A 14,690-nucleotide genomic window follows, 5' to 3' on the forward strand; every position below is an offset into this window, starting at 1 on the left:
CATCTACCTCAACCTGCAGCCTGGAGAACATATGTATTTACTCTTTTCAGTCGCCCACACCAATAGAGTGATTGCCAATGAGAGAAGCAAGAGTCTACTGAAGATGCGTGGGGACCCCTTGTTCCCTAACCAGTTCAGCACACTAGGGACAGCAGAGATAAGAAGAGGCAGAGACAGAGGCCACAGGGAGAACAGGAAGAGACACGACGGGTGCATGGGACACGGGTGAGAACAGTGAGCGGGGACAGCTGTTCCTGTCCACCCTTCCCCTGGGTGCTTTGCTTTTGTGTCTCTCTTGCCTTCTGAATTGTCCTTCAAAGGCATCCAGTGGGGTGGACACCAGGCCTGCTGTCTTGCTGGGGGCAGTAACTCTAGGGCTGGTGGTGGTGGTGGTGGTGATATCTGTGCTCCCCCCACCCTCCCCACAGTCTCAGGGCCCTCCCAGTGCCTCAGTCGGCTGTGTTTGTTCCAGTCACTGTGTTTCAGGTTAGAAGCTGGGATTCCCATCACCAGTTGCCAACGTGTGTGTCAGGTTTGGAGGTGGGGACCCACACATACATCCAGGTAATTCTCTGACGCCAACAAGGTGTCCTACAATTTCACTCACTCCTGACACCATCTACCTGGAGATAAGGTCAGATCCCACAGGACTGACCCTCTCCCTTAGATGCCAGTGGAAAACCCAGGTTGTCACCAGTACTTCTGACCAGCTGGCTCTAAACTAGAGGTTCCACGACCCACTCCCTCCTCAGGCTTGATATTAACTTGCTAAAGTGGCTCACAGAACCTAGGAAACCCATCTATTCATTAGATCACCAGTTTAATATGTGTGCATGCTAAGTGGCTTCGATTGTGTCCAAATCTGCCACCCTGTGAACTGTAGCCCACCAGGCTCCTCTGTCCATGGGATTCTCCAGGCAAGAATACTGGACTGGATGGCCATGCCCTCCTCCAGGGGATCTTCCCAACCCAGGGATCAAACCCACGTCTCTTACATCTCCTGCATTGGCAGGCAGGTTCTTACCACTAGCACCACCTGGGAACCCCCAAGTGGATGTAGTTCAGGAACGTCCAGATAGTGGAGATGTGCAGGCAAGGCGTGGGAAAGGGGGGCGGAGCTTCCACACCCTCTCCTCACCCTGAATCTCTGAATCTCCAAGTGCTCACCAAGTGGAAGCCTCGGAACCCTATTCTTTGGGGCTTTTATGGAGGCTTCATTACATAGGCAGCATTGATTAAATCACTGGCCATTGGTGACTGAGTCAGCCTCCAACTCTTCTTCCCTTCCAGTAGGTAGGGTGTTGGGGTGTTAGGATTGCAATTTCCTACCCTCTAATCACGTGATTCCAAGATTGGATCCCCTGGCAGCCAGCCCCATCTGGAGGTTGCTTTTCCAAAATCACTTCATTAACATAACTAGAGACACTTCTATCAATCTCTCCTCTTAAGAAATTACAAGGGTTTGAAGAGCTCTGGGCCATAAACAGAACAAAGAACATGTATTTCTTCTTGTACATCACAATATCACGGAGGGTCTCTGGGAAAGTCATCAGACCCTGGAGCATCTGTGACTATTTAGAAGGAAAACATTGAAACACTAGTGGGAGGCTCCAACAAAAAAGGCAGGGCCTGGGGATGGATGAGCCCCACCGCCTCACTGGACAGGGGCCCAGAGGTCAGCATCCATGACTCTGGCCTCCTCACTGGCTGGCTTCCTCTAGGGGTGTTGTCCGACCTCCGCAGAAGTGAGAAACATTCCAGGGAGGAGCAAGGGAAGTGGTTGGGCCTCACCTCCCAACTTGGGCCCTCACCTTTACCCCTCAGCCCCGCTGGAGTCGCCAGGGTCTCCTGTGGAGGGGAGAGGGTGTGGAGGCCTCACTGCTCACCCCACAGACAGAGCCAGCCCACCACCCACACTGGCACCCTGCCTCCTTCCAAGTCCTGAGGTCCCTCCCCCAACTTGCCTCCTGTCAGCCTGGCCCACCCAGACTCCACTTTTAGGTCTTACTTCCCTCCACTTTGCAAAGTCCACCCACTTCCAGCTCCAAAATGTGCCTCTGGCTCTCCTCATCTGTGGTTTCCTGTTATTCTCCTCATCCTCTTGTTCCTCCTGGGTGGGTTTAGTGCAGTTTAGGTAAATGACCATGTTAATCCACCTATTTAACTTCAATATAAAGTCCTGTCCATGACTTTCCATGCCCTACCTGGGGTTCTCTCCCAACTGAGGAAGAAACAGGGGGTTACTGTGATCAGGTTGGGCAACCCACTCAGGCCTGCCAATCTCCAAGCTTTCAGTTACTGCTCCCCATCTCTTTGCTGCAGGCACCCCTCTGACAACACACCATGTCCTCAGAACCCTGAGCTTTGCCTGAAAGGTGTGGAGTTTAGACGTCCCGTTTCAAGCACAATGAAGCCTGTCTCTCTAGACCTGTTGCCTCAATAGAAATTCAAGGCAGTCTTGAAACTCAAAATCAAGCAGTGATTGTTTTTGTCATATCTGTTATCTGAGTGGAATGAAGCCAGCAGGAGGGAGCCCACAGGACTACCTGATGATGGGGAAACAGACGTGCATTGGTCTTGAGAGGGTAACAGGCAGGAAGGCTAGCGGCCTCCAAACAAAGGAAATAAGCTGCAAGTGTCAGACATTTGTTTATCTCTCTCAAGCAGCAGGAGGAAACAAACTAAGTGTCAGATTTTTTCCCTTCTCTATACAAATTTAAGAAGAACTAAATTTAGCGAAGAAAAACTAAAGAGCCTCTTGATGAAAGTGAAAGAGGAGAGTGAAAAAGTTGGCTTAAAACTCAACATTCAGAAAACTAAGATCATGTCATCCAGTCCCATCATTTCATGAGAAATAGATGGGGAAACAGTGGAAACAGTGTCAGATTTATTTTGGGGGGGCTCCAAAATCACTGCAGATGGTGACTGAAGCCATGAAATTAAAGGATGCTTGCTCCTTGGAAGAAAAACTATGACCTACCTGGACAGCATATTAAAAAGCCGAGACATTACTTTGCCATCAAAGGTCCATCTAGTCAAAGCTATGGTTTTTCCAGTAGTCTATCTTGTATGGATGTGAGAGTTGGACTATAAAGAAGGTTGAGTGCCAAAGAATTGATGCTTTTGAACTGTGGTGTTAGAGAAGACTCTTGAGAGTCCCTTGGACTGCAAGGAGATACAACCAGTCCATCCTAAAGGAAATCAATCCTGAATATTCATTGGAAAGACCGATGCTAAAGATAAAACTCCAATATTTTGGCCACCTGATGGGAAGAGCTGACTCAATGGAGAAGACCCTGATGCTGGGAAAGACTGAAGACAGGAGGAAAAGGGGACAACAGAGGATGAGATGCTTGGATGGCATCACCAACTCTATGGACATGAGTTTGAGTAAGCTCCGGGAGTTGGTGATGGACAGGGAATCCTGGCATGCTGCAGTCCATGAGGTCGCAAAAGAGTCAGACACGACTGAGCGACTGAACTGAACTGATACAAATTTAAAAGGAGGTTTCTCTTAAAACTTCTGTGTTGCCATAAAGACACCTGATTCCACCTGAACTTAATTTTTCTCAAACCTTGAGCTAACCAATGCATTTTTTATGGGAATGTTTTTCTTAAGCTATGTTAATGAACTATGTATGTACCCTAGACTCTGTCTTTCTTCAGGTGGGTTCTGCTTAAGACTCAGACCAATAAGGGCTCAACAAACCAGTATGTTTTACTCATACGTTGTTCTCCTAATCTATGTTAATGAAACTATATATTTACTTGGAAACCTACCTTTCATCAAGATTCATGTCAATTGTTTTATGACCCAGGATGAGTCACCTTGTGCCAATGTTATCTCAAAATGCATGTTGTGGGTGAGGGGCCTGGTGCCAGTCTCTGAGTTTTGAGACATTCCCTTTCTCTAATTAGCAGCCTGATTGTAGCTGTATAACATCTGGCTAAAGACTAGCAGGGGGGCACTCCTTCTGACCTCTTCTGATGTCTATGACAGAAGCTTTCTCTATCTCTTTTCTACCTTAATAAAACTTTGTTACAAAAAAGCTCTGAATGATCAAGCCTCATCACTGGCCCCGGATTGAATTCCTCACCTCTGGAGGCCAAGAATCCCGGTGTCTTTCATGGCTCAGCAACAATCTTTCAGTCTGATGTTTGAATAGCCACCACCATCATTCACAGTACAGTGTGCACAGGGGATTTTGGCCCTATCGGATCTTCAGGGGAGGTAAGGGATTCAGACTGAAGGCTGGAGGTGTTAATATAGCCCGAGAGGAACGGGATGTGCCTGTGGCTCGGCTGTGCCAGCCCATTCATTATGGCCTTCAGCTCTGCTGCTTCAGGTTCAGGGTTTCTCCTCTCTGGGAGGAAACTATGGCCATTCAGCAAGAGGACAAGAGGCTTCCAGGACAGACCTGCCTGTTTCCTGTTTAAAGTTCACACTCAACGTGGCTCCATCCTGACCCTCAGGTCAAGCAGCCCTCAGAAGGGCCAGGCTTTCTTCCCATGTCCAGGCTGGGTGATGTCAGAGCCTTGCTACACCGAGCAAAGGCACTGGGGTCAGACCTGTCACCCACGCTTTCCCACCAGGCTGGCTCCCACATTGAGCTCAGGGGCATCACGCAGCAGCTGTGTCATGCGTGGACGTGCTGCTCAACTGGAAGCTCTCTGGGGTGTCCCAGGAGACAATGGAGGGAAACGCCGTCTCTCTGCAGAGCCCTGCACTGTGGGCATGGGAGGGGCTTCTGGACGACATCCAAACTGTGGGAAAACACACACTGTGCAGCCTCCTGGGCAGGCAGAGGAAATCCTGCTAGATGCAGTTCACTACGTTTTTACAGCTCCTGTAGCTATTCAGAAGCCCCATATCAAATTGGAGGCCTAGGAGAAACTACCCCTGACAACCAGATTCCATCCCAGAAACAGCAGTTCCCAATTCTCAGTACTAGACGAAAACCCTAGCATTTCTGGTTGGTAACCACCAGTCAACTCATGTGCCCAAGAACACAGCCACGAATGTACCTAATGACTCCCAAATCTGCATCTCTGATCTAAATCTCTCCTGAGCTCCAGTTTCAGATGTGTAACCCAAGCACTCCAAACCTAATATATGTAGAACTGAGCTCATACCAGGGGAAGAACGTCAGGGAGACTCCACAAACAATGTGTGCATGCTAAGTTGCTTCAGTCGTGTCCGACTCTTTGTGATTCTATGGACTATAGCCCACCAGGCCTCTCTGTTCATAGGGATTCTCCAAGCAAGAATACTGGAGTGGGTTGCTATCCCCTCCTCCAAGGGATCTTCCCAACCTAGAGACTGAACCCACTTCTCTTCTGTCTCCTGCATTGGCAAGCAGGTTCTTTACCACTAGCGCCACCTGGACGTGAGGCCTTTAAATTGCACTTTGCCAGAGTTCAGTTCAGTTCAGTCGCTCAGTCGTGTCTGACTCTTTACGACCCCATGGACTGTAGCATGCTAGGCTTCCCTGTACATCACCAACTCCTGGAGCTTGCTCAAATTCATGTCCATAGAGTCAGTGATGCCATCCAACCATCTCATCTTCTGTTGTCCCCTTCTCTTCCTGCCTTCAATATTTCCCAGCATCAGGATCTTTTCCAAAGAGTCAGTTCTTCCCATCAAGTGGCCAAAGTATTGGACTTTCATCTGCAGCATCAGTCCTTCCAATGAATATTCAGGACTGATTTCCTTTAGGATGGACTGATTTGATCTCCTTGCAGTCCAAGCGACTCTCAAGAGTCTTCTCCAACACCACAGTTCAAAAGCATCAATTCTTCAGTGCCCAGCTTTCTTTATAGTCCAACTCTCCCATTCATTGGTCTTCCCTCATAGCTCAGTTGGTAAAGAATCCGCCTGCATTGCAAGAGACCCCAGTTCGATTCCTGGGTCAGGAAGAGCCACGGGAGAAGGGATGGGCTACCCACTCCAGTATTCTTGGGCTTCTCTGGTGGCTCAGCTGGTAAAGAATACACCCGCAATGAGGGATGCCTAGGTTCAATCCCTGGGTTGGGAAGATCCCCTGGAGAAGGGAAAGACTACCCACTCCAGTATTCTGGCCTGGAGAATTCCATAGACAGTATAATCCGTGGGGTGGCAAAGAGTCAGACCTGACTGAGCGACTTTCACTTTCACTTTCACACCAGACCGTACATGACTACTAGAAAAACCATAGCTTTGACTAGACAGATCTTTGTTGCAAAGTAATATCTCTACTTTTTAATATGCTATCTAGGTTGGTCATAGATTTTCTTCCAAGGAGCAAGGACCAAGCATCTTTTAATTTCATGGTAACCATCTACAGTGATTTTGGAGCCCCCCAAAATAAAGTCTCTCACTGTTTCCATTGTTTCCCCATCTATTTGCCATGAAGTGATGGGACTGGATGCCATGATCTTACTTTTTTGAATGTTGAGTTTTAAGCCAGCTTTTTCACTCTCCTCTTTCACTTTCATCAAGAGTCTCTTTAGCTTCTCTTCACTTTCTGCCATAAGGGGGATGTCATCTGCATATCTGAGGTTATTGATACTTCTCCCAGCAATCTTGATTCCAGCTTGTGTTCTTCCTGTCCAGCAGCTCTCCTTGCAGGAGAGAGGGAGGCAGAAATGGGAAAGGGAATGGATAGAAATAGAAACAGATTTGAGAAAACTTTAGATAGTAGAATCAATAAGGCCTGGAGATTGGACAGATGTAGCAGTGGGGTCAGGTTAATAAAGAGGAATTCAACAAGATTCAGCAACACATTTTAAATACTATTTTTGTCATTAATAATACATGCACATGTTCGATATTTAAAGATGACAAAGTATAAAATGAGAAGTCAATCTCCTTTCCCATGTCCATCCCTGGACTGGGTCCACTAGGAGCCGTGAAATGCATAATGCCCTGAAGCTGACAACACACCATGAAGCTCGCATGAAGCTCCACACACATCAAATGCACCACCTTTCGATTAACTAGTGTTCTGCTCCTGAACACTTAGGTTGCTCCCAAACTTCTGCTCTAGTGAATATAGTGAATGCATGCGCATACACATATGCATATACATATACATGTAAGTATGTCAGTAAGCTGAATTTGTTGAGGTGAAACTGCGGACCAAAAGTATATGCATTTCTAGTTCTGGCTGACAGATATGGCCGAAGTGCCCTCTACAATGACTATACCAATCTACATCCCCACCAGCAACACAGGCGAGAACTGTTTCCTCCAATCCTCCCACACACAATGTATTATCAATTTTAGATTTTTGCCAGTCTTATCAGTGAAGAATGAATGATGATATGGTCATATATTTTAAACTGTGTATTTCTTATTATGGTGAGGTTGAATACCTTTTCATATGTGTAAAAGTCATCTACTGAGTTTGTGCGCTGCCACTACTGAAGCCCAAATGCTCTAGGGCCTGTGATCCACAAGAGAAGCCACTGCAAGGAGAAGCCTGCGCTGCAGCTGGAGAGTAGCCCCTGCTCCTTGCAACTGGAGAAAAGGCCCCTCGGCAACAAAGACCCAGCACAGCCAGATCTATTAATTAATTAACTTTTTAAGAAAAAAACAAACCATCATTGAGCTGGGGAACAACTTCAAGTGGCCTAATCATTGTGGAATTGGAATCCTCCGCACTGGGTTAGGAAGATCTCCTGGAGGAGGAAATGGCAACCCACTCCAGTATTCTTGCCTGGGAAATCCCATGGACAGAGGAGCTTGGTGGGCCACAATCCATGGGAGGTCACAAAGAGTCAGACACGACTGAGAGCCTAAATAACAAACAACAAAACGAAAGGATGTATAGAGGCAGACAGAAAAAAATTTTTTTTTAAATAATGATCACATTATTTCTCATCACTCAAGACAGCCCTCCATCACAGCCCCTCACCACTCAGGACAGGCCCCCATCCCAGCCCCCCATCTTCACGGCTGCAACCCCATCCTAGCCCCCTATCCTAGCCCCTCTTCAATCAGGAGAGCCTCACCTGCAAGCAGAATGACCTCAGAAAAGGGTCCAGGAACCAGGACAAAAGTGAAAACATTTTGGGAGATTCTGAACCCTGTATTTCTCCTTTCTTCTCCCTTCTTTGCTTGTTTCCTAACAGTGAATTCTTCAATTCACAGGACAAATTTTGGGGACACCAGGAATTGGAGCTGGGGAGATGGTGTTCTATTCCCATAAGAAGAAAAAATGGGTGACCCAGGAGATAGAAGCAGCGTGGGCCCCTGGGCCTGCAGGGAGGGAGACAGAGGGACACGGACAGGGAGGGGGCCGTGCGAAGGCTGAATCTCGGTGGCTCCTTTCACCAGAAATCAGAGTGTTTCCCAACAACAAAGCTACCAGAGGAGGAACATGGGACCTGGCCTTCCAGGAACGAACAATAGCATGTCCTTCCTGAATGTCCACTGCGTTCTGGGAACCACGCATAAGTATTCTGTATCCTGTGATTGTCCCCATGGTCCTTGGGGCACGGTGGGAGGAGCCGGCATCCGAACTCAGAGGGAGAGCCTGGCCAGCCGGAGGGGTGGCCACACAGAAGCTACTGCAGAAGCTGGCAGAGCAGAGTGATGGGGAGAAACCCGCCCACTCTCCAAGCTGCTAGGGCCTTTAGTCAAACCCAGTTCAGGGAAGGGGCAGTGCCACCCCACCCCCACCCCGAGCACACAGCAAGGCCAGACAGCCTTTATCAGAGTCCACCGGACACATGGGCCCACTGACTCTGCAGTTCATCACAGTTTTGTCCAGAACCTTATGACATTGAGAGCCAAGCCTCCGGACAAGGAGGGTTCTCACCAAGAGGCAAGTGTGGGGGGACCCCAACCCCCACCTTCCTCCTCAGCAAATGCCCCCTCCTACAGCCTCCCAAGTCCAAGCCTGAGTCTCACCTGGCCTCCCCTCCAGCCTCGCTTGTCCTGACCCCATCTGACCCTCTGTTCCTGCTCAGGCATGACCAGTCACCAAAGTCCCAGTGACCCGGTTCTGGCAGCTTCTGTAGGTCCTCTTCCGCTGCCATCCTGTGTCCTCTGCTGACTGAGGGCTGGACCAGGAACTTTCCTGGGGCCCCTTATCAATCACTTCTGAGAGGAGCCTGGGTCCTGGGCACATGTGCAGCCACACTTAGCATCCCTGCTCCCACAGGGTTCAGGAACAGCGTCAGCCTGTCAGATGCTGACACCCAGTTATGGTCAAAGACATGAAGACATCTGGGGGCTTCTTTCTTCTTCCTGGAAACTGCCTGATGGACACTGGAACCATTCAGCCGAACCTCTTCCTCTGGCAGCTTCCTCCTCCCCCTCCTGGTTCTATTGGCTTCAGCTACAGAAAAAGCAAGAGGATTCCAGAAAAACATCTACTTCTGCTTCACTGACTACGCTAAAGCCTTTGACTGTGGATCACAACTAATTGTGGAAAAGTCTCAGAGATGGGAATAGCAGACCACCTTACTTGCCTCCTGAGAAACCTGTATGCAGGTCAAGAAGCAGCAGTTAGAACCTGACATGGAACAATTGACTGGTTCCAAATTGGAAAAGGAGTACATCAAGGCTGTGTATTTTGTCACCCTGCTTATTTAACGTCTGTGCAGAGTACATTATGCTAAACGCTGGGCTGGATGAAGCACAAGCTGGGATCAAGATTTCTGGGAGAAATATCAATAACCTCAGATATGCAGATGACACCACTCTGGCAGAAAATGAAGAGGAATTAAAGAACCTCTTGATGAAGGTGAAAGAGGAGAGTGAAAAGGCTGGCTTAAAACTCAACATTCAAAAAACAAAGATCATGGCATCCGGTCCCATCACTTCATGGCAAATAGATGGGGAAACAATGGAAACAGCGAGAGACTTTATTTTGAGGGGCTTCAAAATCACTGCAGATGGTTACTGCAGCCATGAAATTAAAAGACACTTGCTCCTTGCTCCTTGGAAGAAAAGCTATGACCAAACTAGATAGCATATTAAAAAACAGAGACATTACTTTGCAACAACGGTCCGTCTAGTCAAAGCTATGGTTTTTCTAGTAGTCATGTATGGATTGGAGTGAAAGTGAAGGTCACTCAGTCATATCCAACTCTTTGCCACCCCACGGATTATACTGTCTATGGAATTCTCCAGGCCAGAATACTGGAGTGGGTAGTCTTTCCCTTCTCCAGGGGATCTTCCCAACCCAGGGATCGAACCTAGGTATCCCGCATTGCAGGTGGATTCTTTACCAGCTGAGCCACCAGAGAAGCCCAAGAATACTGGAGTGGGTAGCCCATCCCTTCTCCCGTGGCTCTTCCTGACCCAGGAATCGAACTGGGGTCTCTTGCAATGCAGACAGATTCTTTACCAACTGAGCTATGAGGGAAGACCAATGAATGGGAGAGTTGGACTATAAAGAAAGCTGAGCACTGAAGAATTGATGCTTTTGAACTGTGGTGTTGGAGAAGACTCTTGAGAGTCGCTTGGACTGCAAGATCAAATCAGTCCATCCTAAAGGAAATCAGTCCTGAATATTCATTGGAAGGACTGATGCTGCAGATGAAAGTCCAATACTTTGGCCACATGATGGGAAGAACTGACTCTTTGGAAAAGACCCCAATGCTGGGAAATGTCAAAGGCAGGAGAAGGGGACAACAGAAGATGAGATGGATGGATGGCATCACAACTCTATGGACATGAGTTTGAGCAAGCTCCAGGAGTTGGTGATGTACAGGGAAGCCTGGCATGCTGCAGTCCATGGGGTCGCCAAGACTCGGACATGACTGATCGACAGAACAATGACAATTTTACAAGATAAGTGCATCCACTTTTTTTATTTTGCTTCTTTATTTATTTTTGGCTGTACTGGATCTTCACTGCTACACATGGGCTTTCTCTAGTTTTGGCAAGCAGGGGCTACTCTTCCTTACAGTGCACAAGCTTCTCGTTACAGTGGCTTCCCTTTCTTCAGAAATAGATTCAAGTGCTAGGGCCTCAGCAGTTGCAGCACGCAGGCTCAGTAGTTGCAGGCTGCAGGTTCTGATGCAGAGGTTTAATTGCCCTGAGACATGTAGAATCTTCCCAGACCAGGGATCATAGCCATGTCCCCTGCACTGGCAGATGAATTCTTAACCACTGGCCCACCAGGGAAGTTCCAAATGAATCCACTTTTTTTCCCTCCATTAGTAAGCTTTTATTTTTAACCATTTAAAAAGCTCTAAGAGACCACATGTGCTATTTGTATAAACAGTATAAGCTTTGTGGTTAAAAATTACATTTAAAAGCCTTATAGACAGCTGCATCACTCAGAAAGTCCCACTCCTTCTCATTAAATAACAGTAAATATGAAGGAGTGATTTTAACCATGATAACTGGAGCATGCCTTTATCGTTTCAATGCTACTCGGTACCTTGGCTCCACCTATGGTGTGCTCCACCTATATGTGACTATAATGACTCAGAATGAAAACCAAATCCTCACCTTGTCCCACCCAGCTCCATATGGTCTGTCCACCTCCACCCTCCACTGCTCTCCCCTCGAGTCCTCCATCCCTCTATCAGGCTAACTCTGGCCTCCTGGCTACTGCTCACACATCTCAATGGCCCCCTTCCCCCTGCTCATCTCTGCCTCCCTGTCGGGAACTCCTGCTCCCCAAGAGGACATCCAACTTCCCTCCACTCAGAACCCCTCTCATGGGGAAAGGATGGGTCTGCTTTGCCAGAGGCTAGACCAGCCACTAAGGGGGCGGGAGTGTGGGGGGAGCCTCTGCATTGACAAGACTCCTTACTCCATCCCTCAAATTTGTCCCCACAAGTCTCCTGCCAAGGGGCCGCCTCTCTGTTTAATACCTTTCTGAGATCTCTGGTTGGATTTTTGTAGTCCTGAGCTGGTGGCTGCCCGCCTGCCCCTCAACACCCTTCCCACACCCTTCATGACCACCCAAGCCCCCAACCCACTGGCCCACCGGTCATCCACCAGCTCTGCTTTCTGGAATCTTCAACAGTGCCAGCAGGATCAGTCTCCCAAAAGCATTCCTTGTGTAGTCACAGCCTGCTGTCTGGGGTTGGGGGGACATCAAGAGGTCAGGAGTGTCCCTCCCTCCATGAGGACCCAAATGAATCCACTTAATCTTCCCACCGTGGGTGACATATTCTTGATCCTGTTGCTTTCCAAGACAGGAGATGGTTCTGGGAGGGGTCCAAGGATTCCCACCTGACCACACCCCAGGAATTCTTCTTGGTTTCTGTGAACTGGATCCCTCAGTAGCATTTGATGCCTTCTGGAAACTGGTTCTCTCACTCCCTCGCTGTTGCCTGGGGTCCTCTTTCCTCAGGTTAGAACCCTTGGGGTGACTTTGCCCCAAGCTCTCTTTGCTCCCCACTCAACACATCCCCTGGGACCATCCTCCACTCCCACAGTATCACCCTCCATGAAGTGACATGCCAGGGGCTCCCCCATCCAGAACCCAGCCCAGACTTTCCATAATAACACTGACCATATCCACTGTGTGCCAGGCTCAGGAAGCTATGTGGATGATCTCATCCCATCCTCCCAAGGCCCGCGTAGACCAGGAACCCACCTATGCAGAGGGCACATACTTGTTGAAGGTCACGTCACAAATGACTAGGCTGGGATTGGACCCAGGTGGCCCCCTGCAGCGCCAGCACCCCTTCACTGTGCAGAAGTCCACACAGAACACACACCCTAGTCAAGTTCTGCACCAACGCCCTCCAGGGGACATGACCTGGGCTGCTCTGCATGCGTGAGTAAGATGGAGGCACATCTGTGATGGGTACTGGAGGACGAGGGACAAATTTGGGACAGACACTGACACCTGAATGCTAGTCATGGGTGGACTGGTTGGAATGTCAGCATGAGCTCAAGTGTCATTCTCAGAGAGCATAGCCCTCCGCTTAGCACACATGCCCAAGACCCCAAGCTCTGCTGGGGCTTCTTTTGATGTCCTTGGGTCTGATCTCTGGGAATCTGCTGTCTCTGTGGGTATCACTGTCAGCTCTCAGACTCCACTGGTGTCTAGCTGACTGCTCCGTTGTGCTGACGATGACCTGGGACATCAATGCTCCACATTCTAACCCAATTAAATCTGAGCTCCTTGGTGGGGTGATTTTAAGGCCAGTCTATGAGGTTCGATCCCTGGGTGGGGAAGATCTCCTGGAGGAGGGCATGGCAACCCACTCTGGTATTCTTGCCTGGAGAATCCCATGGACAGAAGATCCTGGCAGACTACAGTCCATGGGGTGGCAAAGAGTCGGACACAACTGAAGCAACTGAGCTCACACAGCTCGCACACGCTATGAGGTTTTCTCTGACCCCGTGAGGGCTCTTGTAAGTGTCTCTGTTCCCACTTATCTCTGGTGGGAAATCCAACTGCCTGTGGTTTAACTTGTGCTCTCATGGAGCTGCCAGCGCCCTTTCATGCTCACCTCCAACGCAGAGCTGCCAGTCGCTTGTCACTGCTCACCACCAAAATTCTCCCGGTTCTCGAGAGCTCCCTTAGGCTTGGACTTCCCTACACTATCTTCTAAATCAAGTCAGTTCCTATGGAGAGAGCTTCAGAGCTGCCCGTCCTTACAGTTGCCTCTGCCCTTGGGAAGAGCTCTGACCCACTCTCCTGGAGCTGGGGTTGTGGACAGTAGCGTAACACCCTCACTTTATGAACAGCATATTGGGTGCGGGCAGCAGCTTCTGGTCTTCTCCACTCGCCTCTCCTGGCAGGAGCCTCCACTGTACAGGTGAACTGAAGTGAGAGCAAGCTGAGCCTGGGGTAGAGCTCCCTCTTAACTGTCAGTGAGGTCTGGCCAGGGAGAGGGAGGCCTGACATCTCAGCTGTTCATGCCTGGAATTTAGTCTCTGTAACACAGAGCTCAGAGTGGAGGGGATGAGAAATCCTGGCCCTCCCAGGAAAACACTATATCTAGACTGCTTGTCTAGAAAGTAGAGAGACATGGCACCCCCTTGTACGGAGCTGGGGGAAGAGGGACAGAAATGCACACACAAATACACACAAACGTATACACACACATTCCTTGTGTGGTCTGGCACCCAGGACCCTCCATGTCCTAGAAAAACCCATGAATAAGTGAAAATGTGGGGCCAACAGACTGACAGAGCATACAAAGCTGTGACCAGTAGACCAGGCTGGGTGGGAGGGAGGTAGCAAGCCAGGGCTGGACAGGACTAGCCTGAAGGTCAGAGGGCTCAGTGGGGTCAGGGGGTCACTAAAATTAAATTAAAGTTAGCATAATGAAGAAAGCGTGCTAGAGAGCTAAAAGGGCGGTCAGGCAGCCCAGTGCCAGGCCCACAGTTACGAGGTTCTCCAGTCTTGGTAAGAGTGGGGTCTTCAGCCAAGAAGCATCATTGGATAGCCATGTGCACACAAGAGTAGCCTCTTGGTGCAGCTCTGGGGGCCCGGGCTCTCAGGCGACCTGGGAAGTGAGAATCCCTGGGGCAGGGAAGACACACACAACCTCCAGGGGCTCCCCACACAGGGTGTGGCCAGGGCCAGCAGGGGCTGGGCTGCACTCCCTCCGCAGCTGCAGGGGCCCCAGGGCACCATCTGAGAAGAGAACCAACACTTTAAAGGCTTGAGATGGTCTGAAACCCAAAAGCACTGCGCCTCCGGGCCTCCACAGGTTATCTCATCAGCAGTCGGTCAGTTCACAGATGACCAGCAGAGACCTGCATGGTGGGCGATGCTCCA

At 49.4% G+C, this 14,690-nt stretch overlaps 1 protein-coding gene across 1 annotated transcript in view; it reads right to left on the bottom strand.

Annotated features, from left to right (window-relative positions):
• Positions 1-14,690, bottom strand: part of RAMP3 (receptor activity modifying protein 3) — a 49,316-nt gene that overhangs the window by 10,188 nt on the left and 24,438 nt on the right. The gene's annotated exons all lie outside the window — the stretch shown is intronic.

Source organism: Ovis aries, chromosome 4 (genome assembly GCF_016772045.2).
Source record: "Ovis aries strain OAR_USU_Benz2616 breed Rambouillet chromosome 4, ARS-UI_Ramb_v3.0, whole genome shotgun sequence".
Lineage (NCBI taxonomy): Eukaryota > Metazoa > Chordata > Mammalia > Artiodactyla > Bovidae > Ovis > Ovis aries.